The 15,307-nt window shown below is 39.1% G+C and overlaps 1 protein-coding gene across 1 annotated transcript in view; it reads left to right on the forward strand.

Annotated features, from left to right (window-relative positions):
- The window catches only part of CDNF (cerebral dopamine neurotrophic factor), a 59,769-nt gene extending 47,095 nt beyond the window's left edge, over positions 1-12,674 (forward strand). The window contains 1 exon segment of the mRNA XM_037001655.2: positions 218-12,674. The gene's annotated coding sequence lies outside the window, so the exon portion shown is untranslated.
- The last annotated feature ends 2,633 nt before the right edge of the window (positions 12,675-15,307 follow it).

The following is a 15,307-nucleotide window of genomic DNA, read 5'->3' on the forward strand; positions in this document are numbered from 1 at the left end:
TTTGATAAAACTTTACCTCCCGTAGACTAGTCTCACTTAGATATTCTCTGTCCTACAAAGGAATTGAAAAGCACCTGGGGTCCTCAGAAAATTAAGACTCCAAGTGCCTTTCTACTTTCTTTTGGCCACATGCCTTTCTCAGGGGAGCATGGTGCAGGGTCAGCATTAAATACCCATCAAGGAAACGTGCTCACTGTATTGTCTTCCTTCCAAACAGATGGGGCAGCTGTGGTTTCTCATCTTCAGGTCACCACTCCAAGAAGCTGAAAGGAGTAATTACTTCTCGTTCTGCAGCCCCTACCCTCAAGACGACTCTCTCTTCAGACTGAAAATCTGTTCAGACTTTGAAACATACTGTCTCTATGGTGGCCATGTTTACAATCAGCTGCAGAAGACATTGTTTACATGGGATTTGCCTTTTTTCCTTTCGAATTTGTTAAAACCTATCTTGGAAACAACAGATCAAATGTTGGGGCCCTAGTGACAGAGCAGCTGTACATACATTCTGAGGGGTCTTGGGCTCTGCAATTTCTAGCTGGCAGTGAACTTGCTCACCTGCTAGATATCATCTAGGAATGCATGTGTTTATTCCATGAATTCAGGTGTTCCCCTCATTTCTGAGTCTTCCACAGTCAGCCAAATACTTACTTCCCATGGAGCTCTATTCTTCCTCAATCCTAAATTATTAGGCATCCTTGTTTCTTTCAGAAAGGAGTCTGGAGTTTTCCCCTTTCCAGATTATATTTATATGGATATGTTTTTGCCTCCCCAGTAAGTTCAGTGTCACAGCACCTTGACCTTGGGTTCAAAAGCCTGATTCAGACCCAGACTTTGCAAATGACCTTTGCAGTCCCCTTTGCTTTCTCTAATACAGCTTATTGATGGTTCCTGAGAGTTCCATTGTATTGGAAAATATTGTTACTGTAATAGCATCTTGAATATACAAAGACAGAAGCAGAAGGAGTAAGATGGAAAGAGCACTGAATTGGAATTTGAAGCCTAGGCTTACCTGTGGCTGGTTATGCTCAGAAGAGTAGTGTGACTTTTCTGGCCCTCAGTTCTTCATCTTAGAATGTAGCTAATAATGTCTACCCTAATTGGGTTGTTGTGAGGATTAAATGGGAAAATATAAATAAAATATGTAACAGAGTACCTGGCTCAGGGTAGACACCTCAATAATTATTAGTTGAATAGGAATGGCTCTTTTCTTTTAAAGATTTCATTTACCGTCACAGCATCCTACGTGAAGGTATGGTGGGTACTACTCAGTTCACAGATGAGGAACGAAGGCAGAGGAGACATTCAATGACTTGACAACAAGGCCAAGAAATGAATTCAGGTTATCTGACTTCTGGATTTGATGTAATTTATAGGCTGAGAAACACAGGCTTGAGAGAGGTTGGTGATTTGGAAACTACAGAGCTTTAAAGTGACGTTTGAGAAACAGGCACATTCACACCTCATGCCTTTGAGTTCTTAAAGGGATTGCAAGAAATATGCAAATAAAAATGACCTAAAATGACTGGAATTCAATAAATAATGAATATAATGTATTCTAGGATGACACTTGTGATCAGTAATGGGTTATGTCTTTATTCTGGGGTGACTCAAATGTTTCTGGACCATCAATTAATTCTACACACTTCCATGATGCTATTGCATCATGTAAAATGCAGAAGAATTTAGGTCAATTGTCTTGTCCAACAACAAAAAGTATGATGGATATGTTCATGGATCTTTTTATTGCAGCCACATATACCAGTTCTCTGTAAACACCTAGGAAACTTACTCATCGGCTTGTCCTTAGAATGCCAATTAAAGCTCTTGAAACTCAGCAGCCTCAAATGAAGCACTTTTGAGTTGTGCTTTGTTTAAACCAGTTTGACTATTAGTACATTTCCCAACTGTCTTCCTTTTTCTATTAGGCATAAAAGATAAAATACTATAATGTGACACTGTATTTTGAGGAGCTGCTCCTCACTTGCTTAAATTGTTGGAAAATGCAATGATTTTATTTTCCTGTTTTCATAGCAGTATCAGTTATTTTCATCTAACTTATGCTTATCAGAATACACTCTAAGTTATGTAACTCACTCCTGGAGAGAGAGGAAAATATGCAGTATATTCTTGGGAAAATCAATGAATATTTGTTAAAAGCCTACTTGTGCCTTAATTTTTTTTTGTTAAGGTATCATTGATATACACTCTTATGAAGGTTTCACAAGAAAAACAATGTGGTTATTAAATTCACCCTTATTATTAAGTCCCCCCATACCCTATTGCAGTCACTGTCCATCAGTGCAGTAAGATGCCACAGAGTCCCTATTTGTCTTCTCTGAGCTACACTGTCTTCCCTGGGACCCAATACCATGTGCACCAATCATGATACCCCATAATCCCCTTCTCCCTACCTTCCCACCCACCTTCCCCAAACCCTTTCCCTTTGGTAACCACTAGTCCCTTCTTGGAGTCTGTGAGTCTGCTGCTATTCTGTTCCTTTAGTTTTGCTTCATTGTTACACTCCACAGATGAGGGAAATCATTTGATATTTGTCTTTCTCTGCCTGACTTATTTCACTGATACACTCTAGTTCCAGCCATATTATTGCAAATGGTAAGATTTGTTTCCTTCTTATGGCTGAATAGTATTCCATTGTGTATATGTACCACCTCTTCTTTATCCATTCATCTTCTGATGGACACTTAGGTTGTTTCCGGATCTTGGCTCTTGTAAATAGTGCTGCAATAAACATAGGGGTGCATATGTCTTTTTGAATCTGAGAAGTTGTTTTCTTTGGGTAAATTCCTAGGGGTGGAGTTTCCGGGTCAAATGGTATTTCTATTTTTACTTTTATGAAGAATCTCCATATTGCTTTCCACAATGGCTGAACTTTTCTATGTTGGCTATCCTAACTGGTGTAGGGTGATATCTCATTATGGTTTTAATTTTGCATTTCCCTGCTAATTAGCAATGTGGAGCATCTTTTCATATGCCTGTTGGCCATCTGAATTTCTTCTTTCGAGAAGTGTCTGTCCAGATTCTGTGCACATTTTTTAATTGGATTATTTGCTTTTAGTTTGTTAAGGTGAATGAGCTCTTTATATATTTGGAACGTCAACCCTTTATCGGATCTGTCATTTATGAATATGTTCTCCCATACTGTAGGATGCCTTTTTATTCTATTGGTGGTGTCTTTAACTGTACAGAAGCTTTCAGCTTGATATAGTCCCACTTGTTCATTTTTGCTTTTGTTTCCCTTGCCTGGGGAGTTATGTTCATGAAGAAGTTGCTCATGTTTATGTCAAACAGATTTTTGCCTATGTTTTTTTCTAAGAGTTTTATGGTTTCATGACTTACATACAGGTCTTTGATCCATTTCAAATTAACTTTTGTGTATGGGGTTAGACAATGATGGAGTTTCATTCTCTTACATGTAGCTGTCCAGTTTTGCCAACACCAGCTGTTGAAGAGGCTGTCATTTCCCCATTGAATATCCATGGCTCCTTTATAATATATGAATTGACCATATATGTTTGGGTTAATGTCTGGAGTCTCTATTCTGTTCCATTGTTCTGTGGGTCTGTTCTTGTGCCTGTACCAAATTGTCTTGATTACTGCAGCTTTGTAGTAGAGCTTCCAGTTAGGAAGTGAGATCCCCGCTGCTTATTGTTCCTTCTCAGGATTGCTTTGGCTATTTGGGGTCTTTTGTGGTTCCAAATGAATTTTAGAACTATTTGTTCCAGTTTGTTGAAGAATGCTGTTGGTACTTTGATAGGGATTGCATTGAATCTTAGATTGCTTAATGCAGAATGGCCATTTTGACAATATTAATTCTTCCTAGCCAACAGCATGGGATGAGTTTCCATTAGAGTCCTCTTAATTTCTCTTAAGAGTGTCTTGTTTTCAAGGTATAGGTCTTTCATTTCCTTGGTTAGGTTTATTCCTAGGAATTTTATTCTTATTGATGCAATTGTGAATAGAATTGTTTTCCTAATTTCTCTTTCTGCTTGTTCATCATTAGTGTATATGAAAGCAACAGATTTCTGTGTATTAATTTTGTATCCTACAACTTTGCTGAGTTCAGATATTAGCTATAGTAGTTTTGGAGTGGAGTCTTTAGGGTTTTTCATGTGCAATATCATGGCATCTGCAAATAGTGACAGTTTAACTTCTTCTTTACCAATCTGGATGCCTTGTAAATACATTACTTTGTTTTGTCTGATTGCCGTTGCTAGGACCTCCAGTACTATGTTGAATAGCAGTGAGGAGAGTGGGCATCCCTGTCTCGTTCCTGATCTTAGAGGAAAAACTTTCACCTTCTAGCTGTTACATATGATGTTGGCTGTAGGTTTGTCAAATATGGCCTTTATTATGTTGAGGTACTTGCCCTCTATACCCATTTTGTGGAGAGCTTTGATCATGAATGGATGTTGAATTTTCTTGAATGCTTTTTCAGTGTTTATGGAGATGATCATGTGGTTTTTGTCCTTTTTGTTGATGTGGTGGATGATGTTGATGGATTTTCAAATGTTGTACCATCCTTGCATCCCTGGGATGAATCCCACTTGATCATGATGTATGATCCTATTGATATATTTCTGAATTTGGTTTACTAATATTTTGTTTAATATTTTTGCATCTATGTTCATCAGGGATATCAGTCTGTAATTTTCTTTTCTGGTGGGGTCTTTGCCTGGTTTGGGTGTTAGAGTGATGCTGGCTTCATAGAATGAGTTTGGAAGTATTCCCTCCTCTTCTATTTTTTTGGAAAACTTTAAGGAAATTGGGTATTATATCTTATCTATATGTCTGATAAAATTCAGTGGTGAATCTAACTGGTCCAGGGATTTTGTTCTTGGGCAGTTTTTTGATCACTGATTCAATTTTGTTGCTGGTAATTGGTCTGTTTAGATTTTCTGTTTCTTTCTTGGTGTGTCTTGGAAGGTAGTATTTTTCTAGGAAGTTGTCCATTTCTTCTAGGTTTTCTAGCTCATTAGCATATAGATTTTCATAGTATTCTCTAATAATTCTTTGTATTTCTGTGGGGTCTGTATTGATTTTTCCTTTCTCATTTCTGATTCTGTTGATGTGTGTAGATTCTCTTTTTCTCTTAATAAGTCTGGCTAGGGGCTTATCTATTTTGTTTATTTCCTCAAAGAAATAGCCCTTGGTCTCATTGATTTTTCTATTGTTTTATTCTTCTCAATTTTATTGATTTCTTCTCTGATCTTTATTATGTCCCCCCTTCTGCTGACTTTGGACCTCATTTATTCTTCTTTTTCCAGTTTCAATAATTGTGACTTTAGACTATTCATTTGGGATTGTTCTTCCTTCTTTAAATAGGCCTGAATTGCTATATACTTTTCTCTTAGAACTGCCTTTGCTACATACCACAGAAGTTGGGGCTTTGTGCTGTCACTGTCATTAGTTTCCATGTATTGCTTGATCTCTATTTTAATTTGGTCATTGATTATTTAGGAGCATGTTGTTAAGCCTCCATGTGTTTGTGAGCCTTTTGTTTTCTTTGTACAATTTATTTCTAGTTTTATACCTTTGTGGTCTGAGAATTTGGTTGGTATAATTTCAATCTTTTTGAATTTACTGAGGCTCTTTTGTGGCCTAGTATGTGGTCTATTCTAGAAAATGTTCCATGTGCACTTGAGAAGAATATGTATCCTGCTGCTTTTGAGTGTAGAGTTCTGTAGATGTCTGTTAGGTCCATCTGTTGTAATGTGTTGTTCAGTGCCTCTTTGTTCTTACTTATTTTCTGTCTGGTTGATCTGTCCTTTGGAGTGAGTGGTATGTTGAAGTCTCCTAAAATGAATGCATTGCATTCTATTTCTTCCTTTAATTCTGTTAGTATTTGTTTCACATATGTTGGTGCTTCTGTATTGGGTGCATATATATTTATAATGTTTATGTCCTCTTTTGGACTGACCCCTTCATCATTATGTAATGTCCTTCTTTATCTCTTGTTACTTTCCTTGTTTTGAAGTCTATTTTGTCTGATACAAGTACTGCAACACCTGCTTTTTTCTCCCTGTTGTTTGCATGAAATATCTTTTTCCATCCCTTGACTTTTAGACTGTGCATGTCTTTGGGTTTGAGGTGAGTCTCTTGTAAGCAGCATATAGATGGGTCTTGCTTTTTTATCCATTCTATTGCTCTGTGTCTTTTGATTGGTGCACTCAGTCCATTTACATTTAGGGTGATTATTGAAAGATACGTACTTATTGCCATTGCAGGCTTTAGATTCATTGTTACCAATGGTTCAATGATAGCTTCTTTACTATCTGTCTAAAAACTCACTTATTAAGCTATTATAAACACTGTCTGATGATTCTTTATTTCTCTCCCCTCTTATTCCTCCTCCTCCCTTATTCTTTATATGTTAGCTGTTTATTCTGTACTCTTTTGTGTTTCCTTTGACTGCTTTTGTGAGTAGTTGATTTTATTTTCTGCCTTTAGTTAGTATTTGGTTGGTCTGCTTTCTTTGCTGTGATTTTATTTTCTTTGGTGACATCCATTTAGTCTTAGGAGTACTTCCATCTAGAGCAGTCCCTTAAAAATATCCTGTAGAGGTGGTTTGTGGGAGGCAAATTCCCTCAACTTTTGCTTGTCTGGGAATTGTTAAATCCCTCCTTCATATTTAAATGATAATCGTGCTGGATACAGTATTCTTGGTTCAAGGCCCTTCTGTTTCATTGCATTAACTACATCATGCCCTTCTCTTCTGGTCTATAAGGTTTCTATTGAGAAGTCTGATGATAGCCTGATGGGTTTTCCTTCGTAGGTGACTTTTTGTCTCTCTCTAGCTGCCTTTAATACTCTGTCCTTGTCTTTAATCTTTGCCATTTTAATTATTATATGTCTTGGGGTTGTCCTCCTTGGGTCCCTTGTGTTGGTAGATCTGTCGGCTTCCATGGTCTGAAAGACTATTTCCTCCCCCAGTTTGGGGGTGTTTTCAGCAGTTATTTCTTCAAAGACAATTTCCATCCCTTTTTCTCTCTCTTCTTCTTCTGGTACTCCTATAATGAAAATATTGTTCTGTTTGGATTGGTCACACAGTTCTCTTAATATTCTTTCATTCCTAGAGATCCTTTTATCTCTCTCTGCCTCAGCTTTCCTGTATTCCTGTTCTCTGATTTCTATTCCATTAACAGTCTCTTGCACCTCATCCAGTCTGCTCTTAAATCCTTCCAGATATTGTTTCATTTCTGTAATCTCCCTCCTGACTTCATCCCTTAGCTCTTGCATATTTCTCTGCAGGTACATCAGCATGGTTATGACCTTTATTTTGAATTCTTTTTCAGGAAGATTGGTTATATCTATCTCCCCAGTCCCTCTCTCTGGGGCTGTCTGTGTGATTCCTGACTGGACAAGATTCTTTTTGCCTTTTCATGGCAATAGAGGTAGGTCATAGGCAGGTGGCACATGTGTCAGCTGGGAGAACAAAGTCCCTTCCTGCATGCTAGTCACCTTGCCCTTCTCCGCTGCCTGTGTTGCTTACCCCACACTGGGAGCAGCCTCTGGGTGGGGCAGCCCTTGGGGTAGCCCAGAGCCCTGTGGGGAGTGGCAGGTGTGTCTGGTGTCCTCTCCTGCCAGAACAACACCCCTTCGTCCCCTGCTGCAGCCTCCTCTGTCTGTGCCAGGCAGATGCATGCTGACAGCAGCCTCTGGGTCTGGCCCTGGCAGCTGCGTGCTGTGAGGAGACCCTGGGCTGTTGCTGTGGGTGGTGCCACTCTCTGGCTGCTCCGCTGCTGTGGTGTGGCCACGCCAGCCGGAGGAACAAATGGCAGGCTGCTTATCATTGTGAAGGGCTTTGTGACTGCGTTGCCACCCAGGGGAGTGGGGAGCCTGAAATTCCTCAGGATTCCCAGCCTGCTGGGCCGAGTGTGCCAGGACAATTCCATCCTGCTGTTAGGCCCCTGTCCTTTTAAGACTTTCAAAAAGGACTCGCTTTTCTTTTGTCCCAGGGGAGCCAGCTGTGGGGACCCATGTGCAGATTTTAGTTTTCCATTTCTCTAATATCCAGCACACCATGCAATGTGTGTCTGCACTCCCAGTGCAGGTTACTAGGGCTGGTTATTTAGCCGTCCTGGGCTCCCATCCCTCCCCGTTCTGACTCCTTTCCTCCCACCAGTGAGCTGGGGTGGGGGAAGTGCTCGGGTCCTGCCAGGTCGCCGCTTTGTATCTTACCCCGCTTCGTGAGATGCTGAGTTCTTGCAGATGTAGATGTAGCCTGGCTGTTGTACTGTATCTTCTGGTCTCTCTGTTAGGCATAGTTGTATTTGTTGTATTTTCAAAAATATATATGGTTTTAGGAGGAGATTTCCGCTGCCCTACTCATGCTACCATATTGGCTCCTCCCCCAGTGATGTTCAATTTTATCATTTAGTTAAGATGGTGTCTGTCAAGTTTCTCCACAGTAAAGTTAATTAATAAATACTTTGAGGTGGGGCATTACTAAGTATTGAAAGGTATTCATTAAAATGTTAAGTATTTTATGGGGAGATAATTTAAGACTGTAAATATCTTGTTCCTCATGAAAACTTTATCCATTAATTGTGGCATCTACAGATGCTTCTTACCTGGCACAATTATTATTAAGATGGTTGATAATTATACAATGCTACCATTCCATTGACACAGATTAGTTGGCATTCTACTATAAGGTAGAGCTTTTCCTTCTTATTTCTATCAGTACAGATTCATGGATTCATGTGGTACTGAATGTGTTATAATCCATTATTAGCATTATTTACTTTGATGTTCAAGCTGGCCCAGATTGAGCCAATGAGATCCTTTTCAAACTCCTGTGACTTTTGACAGTCTCCATCATTCTTAAGGAACTTCCTTATTTCACTCACAATAATTTCCAGGCTCATATGGTACTTTTCCTGCCCTATCCTTTGAGTCAGCCATTTCTGCAAGGAGCCCTAGTTCTTCTTAGATTAGAATGGTGTTTAAAAATCAAGGTTTAGGCATTAAAAGTGGTCAATGCTACCAGAATGTCATCGATTCCAGGTCCTCTTGGTGGGTAGAGCTACATACCCTCACACAACATATACACATAATCTGTATTAGTATTTATGTATTTTGGATACCCTGTGTTCATGCTAATGCCTCCAATTATAATCTAACATCACATAAATTATTCCAGTTTTGCCTTTTCCATGTTTGTATTTCCTGTCTTCACCAGTGAAAAGCCTGGCTCCCATCATCTTTGATGTACTTGAGTAATTTTTTTGGATGCAACTAGTCTCCCATTCCTGCTGATTGTCTTCCCATCCCCGTGCTTCTGACTCACATTGGCCAGTGCAAGTCAAAAGCCAAGACTGGCTCAGCTCTCGTGGTTCCACAGCTGAGAGTGCCACAGCCTTATTGTTTTGAATGAATCTTGACTATTTTACTGAGGGGAGATAATCTAGTGAGTAAGTGTGAGGTCTCTATAGTCAGAATGTCAGGTTTCCGTAACAGATATGCCATTTGATAGCTGTGCGATTTTGGGCAAACTGCTTAACCGAGACATTAGATTTCTAAGCTTCCTTTCTTCAAAGTAGGGCCAAAAGTAGGAGAAGGCAGGCTGACCCTGCTGTTTCTTGGTGGTTTCTATGTAGATCCTGAGTCTCAGAATAAAGGGCTCTGTCTTCTCTGGTCAAGTAGCCATTGATAGAAGAAAGAGCAGTGGCCTGCAGCAGGCCACAGGAGTGGAGAGCGTGAGAGGGTTTCAGGGTAGTGGGTATAGCTGTACCCACTGGTGGGAGGGAAGCATCAAGAGGGGCTTGGTAATGACATCAGCTTGCTTGGGGTAACTGTAATGCTGAGCACAATGATGTAAATTTAGGGCCTCAGTTTCTTTATTTGCAAACTGAGAATGGTGATGTGGGCTTCCCTGTCTTAGAGAACTGTTGTGAGAGGATCAAGTGAGCTAACATGTGTGAAGTGGGGGAATTTAAAGAACGGTTTCTACCCCCAATCTCCTTTTAAAAGTAATGTATATTCACTGTAGAAAATTTAGAAAATTGAAACATAAGCAAAAAGAAGCAACAGCTATCACTGATAATCCCATCAGACAAAGATAACAACTATTTGCATTTGGGAATAGATCCTTCCAGTCTTATTTCTAGGCACACTGGGTAGAAGTCACTAACATTATGGAGTTCCTCTCCTTCTCCCAGGGCAAGGCCGGGACCAGATGCCCTCTGGGTACCACTCCCTGATTCCCTGAGCCTCTCTGCCTGGAACCAGCAGTACAGTAGATCCACAAAGCAGGGTCTGCACAAGCACCCCTGGACAATGCACCATGTTCTCCTCCTGGTGGGTGCTTCTGACAGTGGCAGCTCCTTCAGAAGAAGCCCTTCTTTCCTCCCAGGTGCAGAAGGCCAGGGAACAGGTTAGGTTTCCTCACTCTTTGATCTAATGAGTCATCTCCTGAGAAAGCTGGCTGCAGTCCAGACTCAGGGGGAAACCAAGTGCAAGCCTTTTCTATTCAAGTGCTACTTAATTTGAAGCTTCTCTGCGCTGAGGTGTGTGGGTGAGCAAAGGTGGCTCTAGAATAAATTCAGAGGCTGTGAGGGATCATTGTTCTGAGAGATGTGCACACTGGCTCATAGGCTTCCCAATCCTTCTGCTTTACCTTTGATGTTGGCGTCAGCTTATCTGGCTGATCCACTGACCAAATGCTTGGCCATTTTGTAAATATTTTCTCAGAGATTATGTAATCCTATATTTGTGCCTGGGGAGAAAAAGCAGGGAGAAGAATATATAAAAGTTAGCTTTTTAGATCAGAATTTTTTCCACCTAACCAATGAAAGGATACTAGTTTTAGCTCAAGTTGGCTTTGCAGAAACTTTTGAGAATATCCTCTAAGGATCCATGGATCTTTCCATCACTGATGTCCATCAAAACTCACCATCTAGGGCCCTATTCTGGCACTGTCATCTTTATATTTTCACTCATTTAGTAAACAATATGTGCTAGGTATTCTGCCCAAATTTTGTTTCTTACTATCTATTAGTGGTTTGAAATTTCACTTTGGAGATTTGAGATCTTTGTGTCTGGAAGGTTTTACTCACTAAAAAGAAAGTGATTAAAACATAAAGAAGCCTTGAGCTTTTTCAGTGAATGCATTCCTGTGTATAAGTTTATACAAGCTCTGTGGAAGGGAAGAGGGAAAGGAACATGCAAAGGCAGATGGTGACAAGGGACCCAGGAGGAACTAAAGCCAAGTATCATCTCAGCATGTGTGCTGTGTTTGCTATTTCATCATTGAGCAAGCATTTGGATGTAGTGCATTTCTTTTCTTTTTTTGAATTTTACAGGAATGGGCTTAATCAGGACACTTAATATCACCAACATTCCCTATATCTGTTGAAGGAATAGTTCTGGGAGGAATGACACATTTTGGCAATCAGGCAACAGCTGATGGTGAAGTTTCTGGGCAAATGGGTAGGACTTTGGTCCAGAGGATAAATGTGAAACAGATTCTCATGGTTCCTCGGGCTTTACACTGTGTAAACAGAGACTCTGAGGCACCCCATCCTTGGACCTGACTTCACCCCTTCACAGCAGCCAGTACCCAAAGTCACGGCAAACCTTGAGAGGATAATAACAGGAAATATTACAGATAGAGTGAAATTTTGTGAAAACATCTACAGAAGGACTACATTCAACAAATTGTGTATTTGATACTTTTGATGATAAGTAAAACTATTTCTTATACTAAAGGGTTACAAATGAAACCAAAACAATTAGTTTGGAACTGAAAGAGAAGACAAATACAGTTCATAAACAAACTCATTCAAGTTCAATAGATTGTACTTCTTTCATACTAAATGACAATGTAAATACATGACAATGTCACATATTTTACATGTAAATCTAGATTGACAATGCATACTGTATGTGTAAATATGCAGTAATTGCAAAGGATATCCACTTTAAAAGCAATCGTACTTAAAAAATACAAACTGATAAGGAAATTGTAAATTAGAGTGTTATACAAGTGAAGATTAGGCATAGGATTTGTGTTTTGAAAAAAATTTAAATCACAAAAAATATTATCTTTTAAAATATTTTCTCTTCTACATTCTCCTTATTCATTATTTTGCAAATCTTTCTATCATGTTGGGATTTGCCTTTCTTGTCTCCATTTCTCGTGATCTGCCTTTCATATTTTATTTCTCTTGATTTCTCTGTAATAAGTTCTGGAAAATTTTCCTCAGTTCTGTCTTTCAGCACATAATTTCTTCCCTCAACTACATGTAATCTATCCATTATGCTGTTTGATCCATGTATTATGCTTTATTCAAAATAGTTACATGTATATTTTAATAGACCTATTAAGATATAATTAACATGCCACAAAATGTAACTCATTAACGTATGTAATTCAGTGTTTTAGTGTATCAGACAGTTATATAATCATCACCACCACCTCATCTAAAAATATTTTCTCACCCCCAAAAGGAGTTGTATACCTATTTGTAGTTATTCTCCCCTATTCATTTTGACCTCCAACCCTAGCAAATCTTAGCAAATATCTAATTTCTGTCTTTATGGATTTCCTATACTGGACATTTAATATAAATGGAATCATACAATAAATGGTGTTTGGTCTGGCGTCTGTCACTCAGCATTATATTTTCAAGGTCTACTCATGCTGCAGCATGGACCAGTGCTTCATTCCTTTTTCTGACTAAATAATATTCTATTGTATGGATACATCACTTCTTTTTAATCTATTCATGAGTTGAGGACATTTGGGTTGTTCACATCTTTAGGCTCTCATGAAGAATGCTGCTATGAACAAAGATATGGGGGGGGGTGCATTCATTGGGAATTCTGCACCCTAATCTCAATGAAACATTTTTGTCCAAACATAAGCATGGCCCAGGAATGGACTCTTTCTTCATCCAGAATCCTTGGAAGTGATGACTTTGCTTTGTGCTTGTTGGCCTGTGAGAGGAGTTCTTCTGGGTCATGTAGAGCACACTGTCTTCATGCCAGGTCTCAGGTCTCACTCCCTGCCTCACATGGAACAGAATGCCATCTGTGCCCATGGGGTCTGGCTCCTAGCTGCCAGGCTCTCTCCAGGTCCATATCTACATGGATCATCCATTTTTCACCAACACTTAGTTTTATTTGGTTTAAAAATTTTTTCAGTCTGATGAAGAGTTATGAACTGTAATTAATGTTTTAATCTGCACTGCCTAGTAATGTTGAGCATCTTTTCATATACCTATTGGCCATAAATGTGTCCTAGTCTGTGAATTTCTTGGCTTGATCATTTGTCTGTTTATCTCTTGTCCCTTTTTTCATTCCCTTAGTGATTTTGAGAGTACTTTACATAATTGAGAGATCAGTTATTTAATTATTAATTTATTAATAATTAATTATTTATTGTCAGCTATATGCATTACAAATATTTTTCTCATAATCTGCAGCTTTCCTTTTTCTTTTCTGCTGCCTTTTGCTTTACAGAAAAATGTCCCTTCTAATGTAATCACATTTAGCAATGTTCTCCTTTAAGATTTATTCTTTTTCCATCATGTTTAAGAAGTTCTTTACTATCAGAATGCCATTCAAATATTCACCTATTATTCTAAAAGAATTAAAATTAATTTTTACATGTAACTTCTTAATAAATCTAGGAAGTTTTTATGATATGAAGTAGGGAGGATTTAATTTTACCTTTTTCTTCATCATCATTTACAGGACAGGCTTCTCTTTCTCTACTAATTTATAATGTTCCTCCATCATATATGTCCATTTGGGTCTATTTATAAGCTCTCTATTCTGTTCCATGGGTAAAACCCCACTGTTTTAATAACTGCTGTTGTTTAATCACAGTCCCTGACATGGAAATATACTTACTGTTTCACTGCTACTTAAAAAAAATTTGCATGGCTTTGCTTGCTCCTTGGCTTTCTGTTGCTTCCAGACTTCACCATGTGTGATGTCTGCCTGGAATGTTCTTCTTTCCCTGTCCTACTTGCCCTCTTTTCCTGTATAATTCTTCCTACTCGTCTTTCAGGATTCAGTGTAGATATCACCTGCTCCAGGAAGCTTGACCCGTCGGGTTATATTAGATACTTCTCATGAGTGCTTCCATGATACTGTGCATGTTCCCAAGATCTGGAAACACTATTTGAGCTTGATATGTAATCTTGCCTGGGACCAGTTCTATGCTCCCTTATGTGAGCCAACAAATTCCTTATTTTGCTAAAACCATTTTATCTTGAGTTGTCTTTCTCTTGTTACTATAAGCATCATAACTGATAGTTATGAAAACTGATACAATGCTCTTCCAAAGAGAAGGACACTTTTACAAAGGCAGTGGAGAAGGGGGCTTTGAAATACACTAATATGAAATATTATAAATATGAAATTTAATAAATGCTGGCTACATCCACTTAGAGTCTCTGTTGGCTAGCCGAGCCCCCAAAATGTTTCTTGGTAGTACAATTAATTCAGGTGGAAGAGAAAAAACCAAGGATATCAAGACTCAAAAAATTAGCAAAAAAACAAAAATGATTGTGTTCTGAGCTCAACTTTTAAAAGTGAAATGAAAGTGGTCTTGGAAAAGCAGACTGATTAGTTGACAGCCTGTTCCCAAAGGCAGGAGGAACTCAGAACCCCCAAGGCAAAGCCTCACAGAGGGGAAGCTCCTGGACACACTCACAGCTACCCCCAACAAGGTGCCCACAGTGAGCCTACACTCGGAGCAGGTCTGCTGGTCTCTCTGAATCATTTCTTGAGCACCAGATAATCCACAAACTTTATAATTCTGGAACTTCTCATGTATCACAATTGAGGGGTGGTGTGTTTACGGATCAGAGATTTGGATATCATTTATTAATTAAATTATTTCATAATGGAGCTTAATTCACTGATCTCTGAAAGAGAAACCCTCCCAGAATGGTCCCATAGCAGAAGTAGCCCTGGATCTTTATAGTTCATCTGAAGAAATGAAAGCCAGGAGAGTCTTCATGATTTGTTCACGGTCATGCGGTTGCATAGTGACAGAGTTGGCACTAAAACATGACCCTTAGAGCTCACACTATTTTAAATGCATCGCCACAGCCCCAAACACATTTGTTTTTACCCCATTTTTTGGCATGGTAAGAGAAATGAACTCATATATAGATGTGATCTTCCAACCAGCAGATGGCAATCTATTGAGACATCTCAAAAACATATTTGGTTCCCCTGACGCTGTTGTGTGAGTCTGTGAGTGTGTCTGTGTGTGTAAGTGTGTGAGTGTGTGACAGTGTGTGTGTGTGAGTGCGTGTGAGTCTGTGAG

Source organism: Manis javanica, chromosome 2 (genome assembly GCF_040802235.1).
Source record: "Manis javanica isolate MJ-LG chromosome 2, MJ_LKY, whole genome shotgun sequence".
NCBI classification, from domain to species: domain Eukaryota; kingdom Metazoa; phylum Chordata; class Mammalia; order Pholidota; family Manidae; genus Manis; species Manis javanica.